Source organism: Leuresthes tenuis, unplaced genomic scaffold, assembly GCF_036924035.1.
Source record: "Leuresthes tenuis unplaced genomic scaffold, fLeuTen1.0.hap1 SCAF_4, whole genome shotgun sequence".
NCBI classification, from domain to species: domain Eukaryota; kingdom Metazoa; phylum Chordata; class Actinopteri; order Atheriniformes; family Atherinopsidae; genus Leuresthes; species Leuresthes tenuis.
This window is the reverse complement of record NW_027325358.1, coordinates 36,301,024-36,313,457: the sequence shown is the minus strand read 5'-3', so window position 1 is coordinate 36,313,457 and position 12,434 is coordinate 36,301,024.

Genomic DNA, 12,434 nt, shown 5'->3' with positions numbered 1-12,434 from the left:
GGCTAATTTTCTTTCTGGACAGGTAATAAACTACTCTTCTGCAACATTTAAGAGGAAATGAAACTCAGTTTCAGTCCCAACCTTTGGCACTGTATACCTTGAAAAGCTTTATAGCCTGCCATAAATTGCAATTGTTGGGAAAGAGGACAAGGTAAACTGCAGACGCTTCTTAGCACCTGTAATTCAGCAGATAAAGCCAGTGTTAGGTTTTGCGAAAACACAGCTGTATCAACATGGACACCTGTGGATGGATTTGGACTTGTCTCATTCTTGCTGTTTGTTTGCAAGTCGTCAGTGGAAGTCCAGTTGGTAAGTGCAAACAGAATCAATTGATTTTCTAGAGATTAAACAGGATGAAAGTGACAGATTTTATTTCAAACCTTAAACCAAATAAAGAATTCAGTTGGCTGTTTTAAGTATTGAAGGATCAGTATTTTCTTGACAGAGTTTTCATAATACTGGTGGTTACATTAGTGAGTGTGTTTGCGTTCTTGTCTTTTTATATGAATTTATATGAATTTTTATATGTAAATTCTGAATGCCACAAGTTAAATGTTTTCTTGAGGGTCAAAACTTTGGTTAAGTTTGGGGGTTAGACTTTAGTTAAGGTCAGGGTTTGGCATTCAATTATGATGATTAGAGTTAAGGGCTTAGCAGGGCTCCATAATGTAAAGCATGTATGCGGGCAAGGCAAGGAAAGACAAGGCAAGTTTTTTTGTAGAGCACAATTCGTACACAATGCAATTCAAAGTGCTTTACAGCTACATAAAATCACAAAAGGCAAATAAAACATTCCAATCAACATAAAAATGTCATTAATGTCAAACATAAAAAATCATTAATTAATTAAATTAAAAGCAAAGAGTGCAGATAAAATACTTTCAGTTGTCATATGCACAGCTAAATAGAACTGTTTTCAGCCTGGATTTAAACATGGTCAGAGTTTGAGGCCTGTCTCACATCTTCTGGAAAACTGAAATGCAGCCTCACCTTGTTTAGTCCTGACTCTGTGCACCAGCAGGAGACCCCTCCCTGAGGTTCTCAGAGTCCGAGTTGGTTCATATGGCTCTAACATGTCAGAGATGTACTTTGGCGCTAGACCATGAAGAGACTTGTTCATGAGCAGAACTGTTTTAAAGTCTATTCTCTGAGCGACAGGAAGCCAGTGCAGAGATCTGAGCACCGGACTAATGTGGTCGTATTTCCTGGTTCTAGTCAGGACTCGAGCAGCAGCATTCTGGATGTACTGCAGCTGTCTTACAGCCCGTTTAGTAAGCCCAGTGAGCAGGCCAATACAGTAGTCTAACCTGCTGGAGACAAACACGTGGATTAGTCTTTCTAAGTCTGGTTTAGACACCTTATTCCTTTGTTTAGGTTTGTTTATGTTTATGCATTTAGCAGACGCTTTTATCCAAAGCAACTTACAAATGAGGATATAACATTACAGCTAACATCAAAGCTAACAATAAGCTACATAGAAGGGAACCACTAGTCAGACTGTGTCAGAGGTGACAGGGGTGACTTTGTAGAGATAGAGTGCAGGCATGGGGGAAGTACAGAAAGATAAAGTGCAGTAGAGGGGCTAGGGAAGTACAGGGTAAGTGCTAGAATAGGAGATGCTCTCTGAAGAGCTGGGCCTTCAAAAGTTTCTTGAAGATAGACAGTTCTAGTAGCGCTCGGTAGGTCATTCCACAATCATGGAATGACACATGAAAAGAGTCTGGATTATCTTAAGCATGGTGTTGTCAGAACCGGTATGACACAGTTTATTAAATAAACCTCTTATGGGTCTCCTGACAGAGAAAACGAGGGGCTATTAAATCCTAATACACTATCCTCAATAATTAGGCTTAAGGCAAGTGTAACTATAAAACTTAATGAAAATCAAACTCACTCCATGCCAGGAGGAAAACGAAAGACTATAAAAGATTATCTTTAAACTCTACGCATTCGTCTAACGAGGCGGAACAAACAAATGACGCTCTCCCGAAAACGGAGGCACTATGAAACTTTACAGAAAACAAAACACTCTCCGTCTAATGGAGGCTCTATGAAATTACAAATCACTAAACACAACCACTCCTTTAACGGAGGTGCTATGAAACAATATAAACAAAAGTTCACTCCCAAATGGAGGAGACCAAAACAGACTATGGTTCAAAACTTTACAAACAAAAGATCTCTCTGAAGGAGGAACGCTCAACTTCAAAGGACAAGGTAATCGCGACTATGGAACACTGGAAATGGCTAGGATGACAAACTCTCATAAGATTGTAGCGACACACTGGCACAAGACAAGGGAAACGCAGACTATTTGAACACATGGGGAGCCAAGGGGAACAGGTGGAAACATTTGGGAATCAGGGAAGACAATTAGACATTTGACACGGGAGGAAGGGCAAGATACCTCAAACGAGAGGGAAGTTAATATTTCAAAATAAAACCGGAAATGATGAGACAACACCTATTTCAAAACATAGTGTCAATGAATCCTGACAGGTGTAGGCACTGCTAGACAACAATCCTGTGACGACCGGAATGACTGAGTTCTGACATAAGCCTTTGACTCTGCCAATGTTTTTTAGATGGTAAAAAGCTGTTGATGTTATTGATTTAATGTGGCTGTTAATGTTCAGGTCTGAGTCCAATATTACCCCTAGATTTCTAACTTGATTATTAGGTTTTAGAGAGAGCGTCTCAAAGTGACTGATAACACTTTCTCTTTGTTTCTGTGGGCCACAGACAATGATTTCAGTTTTGTCTGAGTTTAGATGGAGAAAATTGTTTTGCATCCACACACTGATCTGTTCGATGCAGTGACACAATGTATCAACAGGCCTGTGTTCTCCTGCTCCTGCAGTCAGTGACACATAGATCTGAGTGTCATCTGCATAGCTGTGGGAGGACACATCATAGCTGTGTATTAGCTGGCCTAGTGAAAGCATGTACAGATTGAACATTAGGGGTCCCAGGATAGACCCCTGGGGCACCCCACAGGTCGTAGCCATTTGGTCTGAGGCACAGTCACCAATTTCAACAAAGTACTTCCTCAATTTAATTTAATTCATTTCAGTTTATTTATATAGTGCCAAATTACAACAAATGTAATCTCAAGGCACTTAAATTATATAGTCCAATTCAAGCCAATTGGAATTCAATTAATTGTAATCATAATCCAATGAAATTCTAATTAATTAATTTCAATATTCCAATTAATTCATATATAGCCAATTTAAAAATAATATCCTAGCTAAGGAAACCAAAAGATTGTACTGAAACTTGTCTTCAGTCCGATCTCCTATCCTGAGTGTGCCTAAGGCGACTGTGGAAAGGAACGACTCCCTTTTAACTGGAAGAAACCTCTGGCAGAACCAGACTCAGGACGGGTGGCCATCCGCCTCGACCAGCTGGGGTTTGAGAAGACAGCAAAGAGGGGGAAAAAAACACCACAACACCATTCAAAGGATACCCGTTGGAACAGGGAAACACAAGTTAATAACCACAATAATGTCACATGTACAAAATATCATTTGAGAAATTTAACAGGGGGTAAAAGAGAGCAAAGTGAGGAAAAGTGTGACAGCTGAGGTGCCCCAGCAGTCTAAGCCTTTAGCATCTTAGCAATGGGATGTTTCAGGATCACCTGAGACATCCCATACTATAACTATATCCCAACTATAAGCTTTATCAAAAATGATAAGCTTAATCTTAAAAGTGGAAAGGGTGTCTGCTTCCCGGACATTTACTGGCAGCTTATTCCACAAGAGAGGGGCCTGATAACTGAAGGCTCTGCCTCCCATTCTACTTTTAGAAACTCTTGGAACCACAAGTAAACCTGCAGTTTGGGAGTGAAGTGCTCTATTAGGAAAATATCTTACAGTGAGATCTTTAAGATAAGATGGAGCTCGGTCATTAAGAGCTTTATATATGAGGAGAAGAATCTTACATTCTATTCTGAATTTAACAGGGAACCAATGAAGAGAAGCTAAAATGGAGAAACATGATCTCTCCTGTTAGTTCTCATCAGAACTAACAAGAGAACAGAACTAATGCTGCAGCATTTTGGATCAGCTGGAGGCTTTTCAGAGAATATGTGGGATAGCCCAATAATATAGAATTACAGTAGTCCAATCTTGAAGTAACAAATACATGGACTAGTTTTTCTGCATCACTCTGAAACAGGATGTTCCTGATTTTGGCAATATTACGAAGGTGAAAGAAGGCAGTCCTAGAAACCTGCTTGCGAGTCAAGTAATAAATTCTGGTCAAAAATAACTCCAAGGTTCCTCACTGTAGAACTAGAAGCCAAGGAAATACCATCTAGATTAACTATATAACTAGACAATTTCTCCTTGAAGCGCTCAGGGCCAAAGATAATTACTTCAGTTTTGTCTGAATTAGGAAGCAGACAGTTCTGAGTCATCCAGGTCTTTATGTCTTTAAGACATACTTGTAGTCTGACCAACCTATTGGTATCATCTGGTTTCTTAGATAAGTACAGCTGAGTATCATCAGCATAGCAATGGAAGTTTATGCCATGCTGTCTAATAATGTTACCTAATGGAAGCATGTAAAAAGTAAAACAAATTGGTCCAAGCACAGAACCCTGAGGAACCCCATGACTTACTCTGGTGTGTGAGGAAGATTATTCATTTACAAGAACAAACTGGAATCTATCAGATAAATATGACTTAAACCAGCCTAATGCAGTTCCTTTAATCCCAATAACATGTTCAAGTCTCTGTAACAGAATGCTGTGATCGATCGTATCAAATGCAGCACTGAGATCCAACAGGACAAGTACAGAAACAAGTCCGCTATCAGAGGCTAAGAGGAGATCATTGGTAACTTTCACCAGTGCTGTTTTTGTGCTATTATGCACTCTGAATCCTGACTGAAACTCTTCAAAGAGATTATTTCTATGTAAATGATCACAAAGTTGAACTGCAACTATTTTTTCAAGAACTTTAGACAAAAAAAAGGAGATTGGATATAGGGTGATAATTAGCCAACACTTCTGAATCAAGAGTATGTTTTTTAAGTAAAGGTTTAATTACAGCAACCTTGAAAGTCTGAGGTACATATCCTGTCAACAAAGACCGATTGATCAAATCCAATATAGAAGTGTCAATTAAGGGGAAACCCTCCTTGAACAGTCTGGTTGGGATTGGGTCTAAAATACAAGTTGATAGTTTAGAAGAGACTATTGCTGTTGTTAGCTCAGAGAGAGATCAACTGGGCAGAAGCCGTCTAAGTACAAATCAGGTTCTAAAGATACTTCTAAAGCTGCTGGACTTGATGATACATCAGTGATAATAGTGGGAAGGATTCCATTAATCTTCTCTCTGATAGAAACAATTTTATTGATAAAGAATCTCATGATATCATCACTGCTGAGAGTTAAAGGGGAACTCCGGTATTTTTATTTATTTTATTGTTCATTCATTCTTCTTATAGTATTGGTGAAATAAAGACAGATAATGCCTTATTTAGAGGCTGCATCGTCCCTGCCCTGTTCACTCCGTTATATGGATATACGCCGATCGCGAGTTATCTAAATAGCTTCTGATGGACGCCGACTTTCGCCAAACTGTTCTCGGTGAGTAGTCTAGGTCGAGGTTTAAAAATACCGGAGTTCCCCTTCAAAGGAATACATGGCTCAACAGAGCTCACAGAACAGACTCTTTGTCAGCCTGGCTACAGTGCTGAAAAGAAATCTGGAATTATTATTATCTTCTATCAGTGATGAATAATAAGCAGTTCTAGCTTTACGAAGTGCTTTCTTATACGTTATTAAACTATCTTTCCAGACTAATTGAGACTCTTCTAAATTAGAGGAACGCCACTGTCTCTCCAGCTTTCTTGCAGTCTGCTTTAAAGCAGCTGTGAATTATACCAAGGAGCCAACCTCTTCTGACTGATTACCTTCCTTTTCAGGGGGGCAACATTGTCCAGTGTTGTACGCATTGAAGCCATAGTGCTGTCAACAAGAGAGTCAAGTTCTACTGGAGTAAAATTTAGGTAGCCGTCCTCTGTCATATCAGCACATGGCAGTGAAGAAAAGGATGATGAAATTAACTCTTTAAATCTGGTTACAGCATTCTCTGATAGACACCTTCTATATGTAAAATTCTTCTCAGAAGCCGTATAATCAAGTAATGTAAATTCAAAAGTGATTAAAAAATGGTCAGACAAGACAGGGTTATGAGGGAACACTGTTAACTGTTCACTCTCAATCCCATAAGTCAGCACAAGATGACATGAATATTAAAGTCACCCACTACAATGACTTTATCTGTACTCAGCACTAACTGAGATAAAAACTCAGAATAAGGACCAGGTGGACGATACACAACAACAAACACGAGAGGTTTTTGTGATTTCCACTTTGGGTGGGAAAAACCGAGAATCAGAGATTCAAAAGAGCTAAAACTAATCTTGGGTCTAGGACTGATTAGTAACCCTGATCTGAAGATAGCTGCCACTCCTCCTCCTCTGCCTGTGGTTGGAGGAACGTGAACATTTAAATAGTCAGAGGGAGTTGATTCATTAATGCTAACATGATCCTCCTGCTGCAGCCAGGTTTCTGTAAAACAAAATATATCAATATGACGATCACAGATCAAATCATTCACTAACAGAGACTTCCAAAGGAGAGATCTAATATTCAGCAAACCACATTTAATAGTTTGATGTTTTTGTTCAGTTAAAGTTTTTGTTTTAAAAAATCTGTCCTCGAGATAGGACTTGAACCAGTATAAAGTACTACCAGAGATTCCCACTCAGTCTTCTAAACTGTAATGAGATCTCATGGTCAAATGTGTCAAAGGCAGCACTCAGATCCAGCAGAACTGAGACTGAGACTTTGCCTGCGTCTGTGTTCAGGTGGATATCGTTTGTCACCTTGATCAGAGCTGCCTCAGTGCTGTGGTGGAGCATAAAGCCAGATTGGAAAGTATCAAAAGCATTGTTAAACAGGAGAAAGTCAGAAAGCTGTTGGTATACAACTTTTTCTAGGACTTTGCCTAAGAATGGCAGGTTTGATATGGGCCGGTAGTTGTTCAATGCTGTGGCATCAAGATTGCTCTTCTTTAGAAGAGGCTTAATTGCAGCAGTTTTTAAGGCCTTTGGAAATGTTCCAGTTTGAAGTGAGACGTTAACTAGATGAGCCACTTGTGATAACAAACTGCTCAACACAGACTTTAGAAATCTAGTGGGCAACTTATCAAGGCAGCATGTTGATGAACTCAGACTGCAGATGATCTCTTCGACTGTTTTGTCAGTGACAGGTGTGGAATGTGTCAGCTCTAGGTGTCTAGCTGGCTGCAGAGTAGTTGTTTGTGTTGTAGGAATGATTGCATTTTTAATGCCTTGAACTTTGTCATTAAAGAATATTGCAAAGTCATTACACTTAGATGTAGAAATGAGTTCTAAAGGCAGTGAAACTGGAGGGTTTGTTAATCTGTTTACTGTAGCAAACAGGACACGAGAGTTGTTACTGCAGTTTTCGATGATGTCAGAAAAATAACTCTCCCTTGTTCTACGCAAAGTCTGGTTGAACACACATAGCTTTTCTTTGTAAATCTCGTAAATTTCAAAGCTTTGACTTTTTTCCATTCGGCTCTCCGGCTCTCCCTTTTCTGTGCCCTGACCGACTCTTCTTTTCTCCATGGCGCCCTTTGCCTACTTTTAACCATTCAAACCTTGACAGGAGCAATGGTATCCAAAACATTTAAGAGACTTGATGTGTAAGAGTTCAACAGATCATCAACATTAGAACACGGGGTGTTTTCAAACCAAATAATTTCCATAAACTGTGTTCCTGTTCTGTCATTTATGAGTCTTCCCTGAATAACTGCAGACCCAACTGCTGGTTTGGGTGTAACAGACAGGTCAAAGAAAACACAAAAATAAACACAAAAATAAAGCAAAGATAAAGCAACATCGACGACATCCACATTTGAGATAACAACACCCTTTGAAATGAGCACATCTGGAGTGTGCCCTCTGCTGTGGGGGGGCTCACTTGCATGCTGAGTTAGACCAAACATTTCAAGGACAGAAATGAGTTCTTTAGCGTGCTTATCTTGGGCTACATCCAAATGCATATTCAAGTCCCCTGTTATGACTAAACAGTCAAAAGCAGTGCACACAACTGAAAGTAATTCAGTAAAATCATCAATAAAACAATTCTGTGGTGGTTTGTAAATGGTGATATAAAGTATGGAAGATTGTTTTATCTCCATTTTGAATGGCACATACTCAAATTATCAAAAAACCCAGAATGACAATTTTTGGGTCCTCCCTAACATCTTTGCCAAGCCACAGCACACCTCCCACTGGTTGTGACAGGTTTCCTCGTGTTTCAGACACAAAATTTAAATGAGATGGACAAGAATCAATCAGGACTGCATCAGCTGTGTTTTTATTGAGCCGTGTCTCAGTGAAAAACATAAAATCAATATTGTGAGGGGAAATAAAACTATTAATTAAGAATGATTTGTTACTTTAAGATCTGACATTAAGTACTGCATGTTTGAGATTAGCTGGATTTGAACTGGACGCTGTGTTTTCGCAAGGGATATAGATAAGATTTCTGTGATTGGACAGTCTGTCTGTCCCTCTCTTCACAACCTGAACCTCTGGTTGAGATGGGATTTACCAACACAGAGGCCCTTAGCGTACAAGACAACAGCATTGACACTGTTGGAAATAACAGCTTTGTGCCAAGCTGGGGGGGCTGAGTGGTGAGGCATTCGCTCCTCTTCTCTCTCTGTGGCACCACAGGACCCGCTCCTGGGCCATTCTGATGCCACAGAGCGTAGAGGAGATTATCTGTCAGTCGTCTCACTCCACCTCTGTTTAGGTGTGGGCTTTTTCCTTTCAACAAATCATCTCTTTGCCAGAAAAGAGTAAAGTTCTGAATGAAATGCAGTCCTCTGGACTCACAGACTTTGGACAGCCATGTGTTCAACTGAAGCAGCCGGCTGAATTTGTTTATCCTCCTGTCGATGTTTGGGAGAGGTCCACTAATGAGCGTTGGTATCGCCACTTTATCAAGACTCTCAAATAGTTTCTCAAAGTCTTTATTTTAGATTTCAGACTGATTCTCTCTGATGTCCTCTGCACCCACATCCACAATCAGCTGTTTCACCCCTTGGTGTTTTTCCAGTAGCTCAGGTAGTAGTTTTGTGACGTCAGAGACAGTGGCACTTGGATAGCTACATGTAACTACTCTGATTATGTTTATGTTAGATATGACTCCGTCTCCAAGCACAAGAGTATCTTTGACCTTGACACACAGCACAGTTTTTCTTTCCATCTGCTGATTTGTACTGTCTCTCTGTTTGTTACACTCAGTCACATTTGGCTCTGACAGTGGTAAAAATCTGTTTGTTAACTTTATTCCGGGTGATGTTACATATCCTCCATTAATATTAACAGTTTGACATTGTTTCAGCTTAGCACCAAGTCCATTATAAGTGTCTTTGCAGAGTCTTGGAAAATCAGGCTGCTCTCACCAACAGCTCATATGAAAGGTTATGCACAGATTTTCGTGCATAATCCTACGAATATTCATCAACATGAGCAACCAGTGTGCCTGCGCAAAGCCTGAAGTCACGCTGATGTGCTTTTTATTCTCAGAGGAAAATAAACATTTTAAAATAGTTTCAACATAAATAAAGGAAACACAGGCAGGCAACAGAGAAATAAGTTTGTTTTGGATGAACAACAGCGCACCCTGCAAGATCACTGCCCACTGACATCTTCTGCATTGAATCGGAGCGCCGAGGCGAGTGGAGAGAGCCAGAATAATTATATTTACAGGAGGATGTATTCACAGACAGCTAATATATAGACAAATAAAATAAAGATAGGTTTTATTTGTCATTCTTATGCGTCACATAAAAACAAAATTGTATTTCACACATCCACCGTTTGGAGATCAGTGCAGTTCATTTCAACAATAAATAAGGAAACATGGATAAATGAATCAAAACAGATAAAAATGGTCAGGGATAAAAGAGAATAAAAATTATCATTAAATAGGTGCTCTAACAAATAAACAGCGACAGACACCACACACTCGTAGCAGTTCTGTTTTGAGCTAAACTAACACAGTTTGGACAGGGTGGAGCGAATAAAATGAGACCCAGGCTGGCTGAATTTACTGCAAGATCGAAGTATTAAGAAACACTGTAAGTGTACGGAAACATTTGCTAAAAAACAACATTTGTAAAGCTATGTATGCAACAGTTAAAGTATTGGCACTACTGAAGTCTTGGTCATCTAGGACCATCCTGTCAGCCTGGGGAAAGGAATACAGTAGATATAATTGGCCATATTAGGTCATTATAGGATAATATTAGGAAAATATAATGATGAAACTCACTGTAAATTTTGGGGAAAACCGGGTCTAAACTGGTCCAAATTTAAAAGTCTTAGAGTGTATTAAGCAGATGTCAATATTTTGAATACATGTGGTCACTAACTACCCCTTAAACTACCCCTTTGTTTGAATTGTTTAATCCAGCTTGGTCTTAATAAGGGTCTGAGAAAGTACACCTCAAAGGGCCTTGCCTTGGAGCGAGATGAAAATTAAACTTTGGTGTAGGACAAAAGTCATTGGAAAGGTCTTGACCTAGGGAGTAACATATGTCAGTATGAAAATTGTGGGCAGCTCCTGCTCCTCAGAGGTGACCTTTGAATCTTGAACTCGAGACACTTTTGAAGGCTTACAGAGCAGCAACAAAATGGGCTACAGACCAGTTGTAAACAGTTTTGGGAAGCTCTTGACCTATACTACCATCACCTGTGAGACACCTGTAGGGGACGCCACTAAGTAGGGTCAAAACCCAGACAAAACGTGATTTCACTCCTTTAACTATAAGCCAGATCAAATCTGACCAAACAGATGTGCTTCTCAACCCCAAAACCTGTAATAATTTTGAAAGTTTCCTGGCCACAATTTCACATATTAGAGGAAACACATTTGAACTACAAAACATATGGCGCTGCCCGCCACTGTGTACGGCAATTTAGTACAAATTGTAGTTTTTATATCATGCTTCCGGGTTAGTATTGCAAAATTAGGGTTTAAAAAACATATCTGCGCATTCTTCAAATGAAAAAGTATAACCCTAATAAGTACATTTATGTCGTGACAAAAGCTATGTTATGAAAACATGCTAATATAGAATTTAAAAAAATGCTAATTTAGACATCATTCCTGCCACTCTGTTTCGCTGACAGAAAGGGGCGTGTTCAATAGCTGAAACGAATGGAAGCCTGTGAATCATTGGATATTCGTAGGATAATGCACGTAAATCTGTACAAAACTTCTTGTATGTTGGGAAAATAAATAGTATCATTTGTAAGTTGTAAGTGGCATTTTTTTCACCCTTTCCTTTGGAAGTAAATGTGGACTTCTTACCACCGGATTCCATCGGGGCGTTTCATGAAGTCGTTTTTCAGTTTCTAAGGCAAAAATCCGTTCTTTTAGTGCAAGAATTTCTTGTTGATATATCCGACAGCTTTCACAGGGAGATTTTGTTTGGATTACTCCTTAAGTCTTAAAAGAAAAAGAATAAAATCATATCCAAGACTTGTGGAAAAAAGTAGAATAATTTCAAAGCAAATAAAATAGTAAGCAGCAGGAGCAAGCAGAGACACGTCTGCTCTCTTCAGAAGCAGATGGCAAAGAATCTAACTGAAATACATCATGTTAATTATCAAGTGGATGACTCGTGCACATGTTTTCTATACCTGTATAAACATAATCATACAGTTGAGATGTCTAATATCTACTCTCACCAATGAAATGACAATCACCTGAACTTGTTTACTTGATCCATTCTGACTGTAGTGTCATGTCTGTCACATGTGGGTGGTGAGTGGAAGAAGGATCCAGGTGCAGACACTGACTGAGAGCCAGGAGGCAACAATTAAACAAAACTATCTATTTTTCAAAAAAGGCCCAACAAACCCGGAAATACAATCTAAAACATGGAAAACTAAATGAATAACTAAAACAGACAGAGTGACCAAAATAGAAAAAAAGAGAGACTGGAGAGAGACAAGGAAACAAGTGAGGAAGTGACAGAACCCTAATAAGAAACAGAATGGAAAAGCAAACACCAAAAGACATAAAACAACCCGGATCATGACAAAGTCTGGTTGATCCTTCTTCAAACACTTTCCATATACTCAACACCATAATAAACTGAGCTTTCTGTACAGTGTAATGGTATGACCACGGTTATCAAAATTTTTATACAAGATCATTTCAAGACAGGTCATTATTACAGAAAATATGTTAAAGTAAGACTTATCCAAATGTTTTTTTTGTTCAATCTTGTGAGCATTGTAAGTGAATGTTTGCGCGCCCTTCTTGATATGAAAGCATAAATCTCACAATGAGATAACTAGTCAGT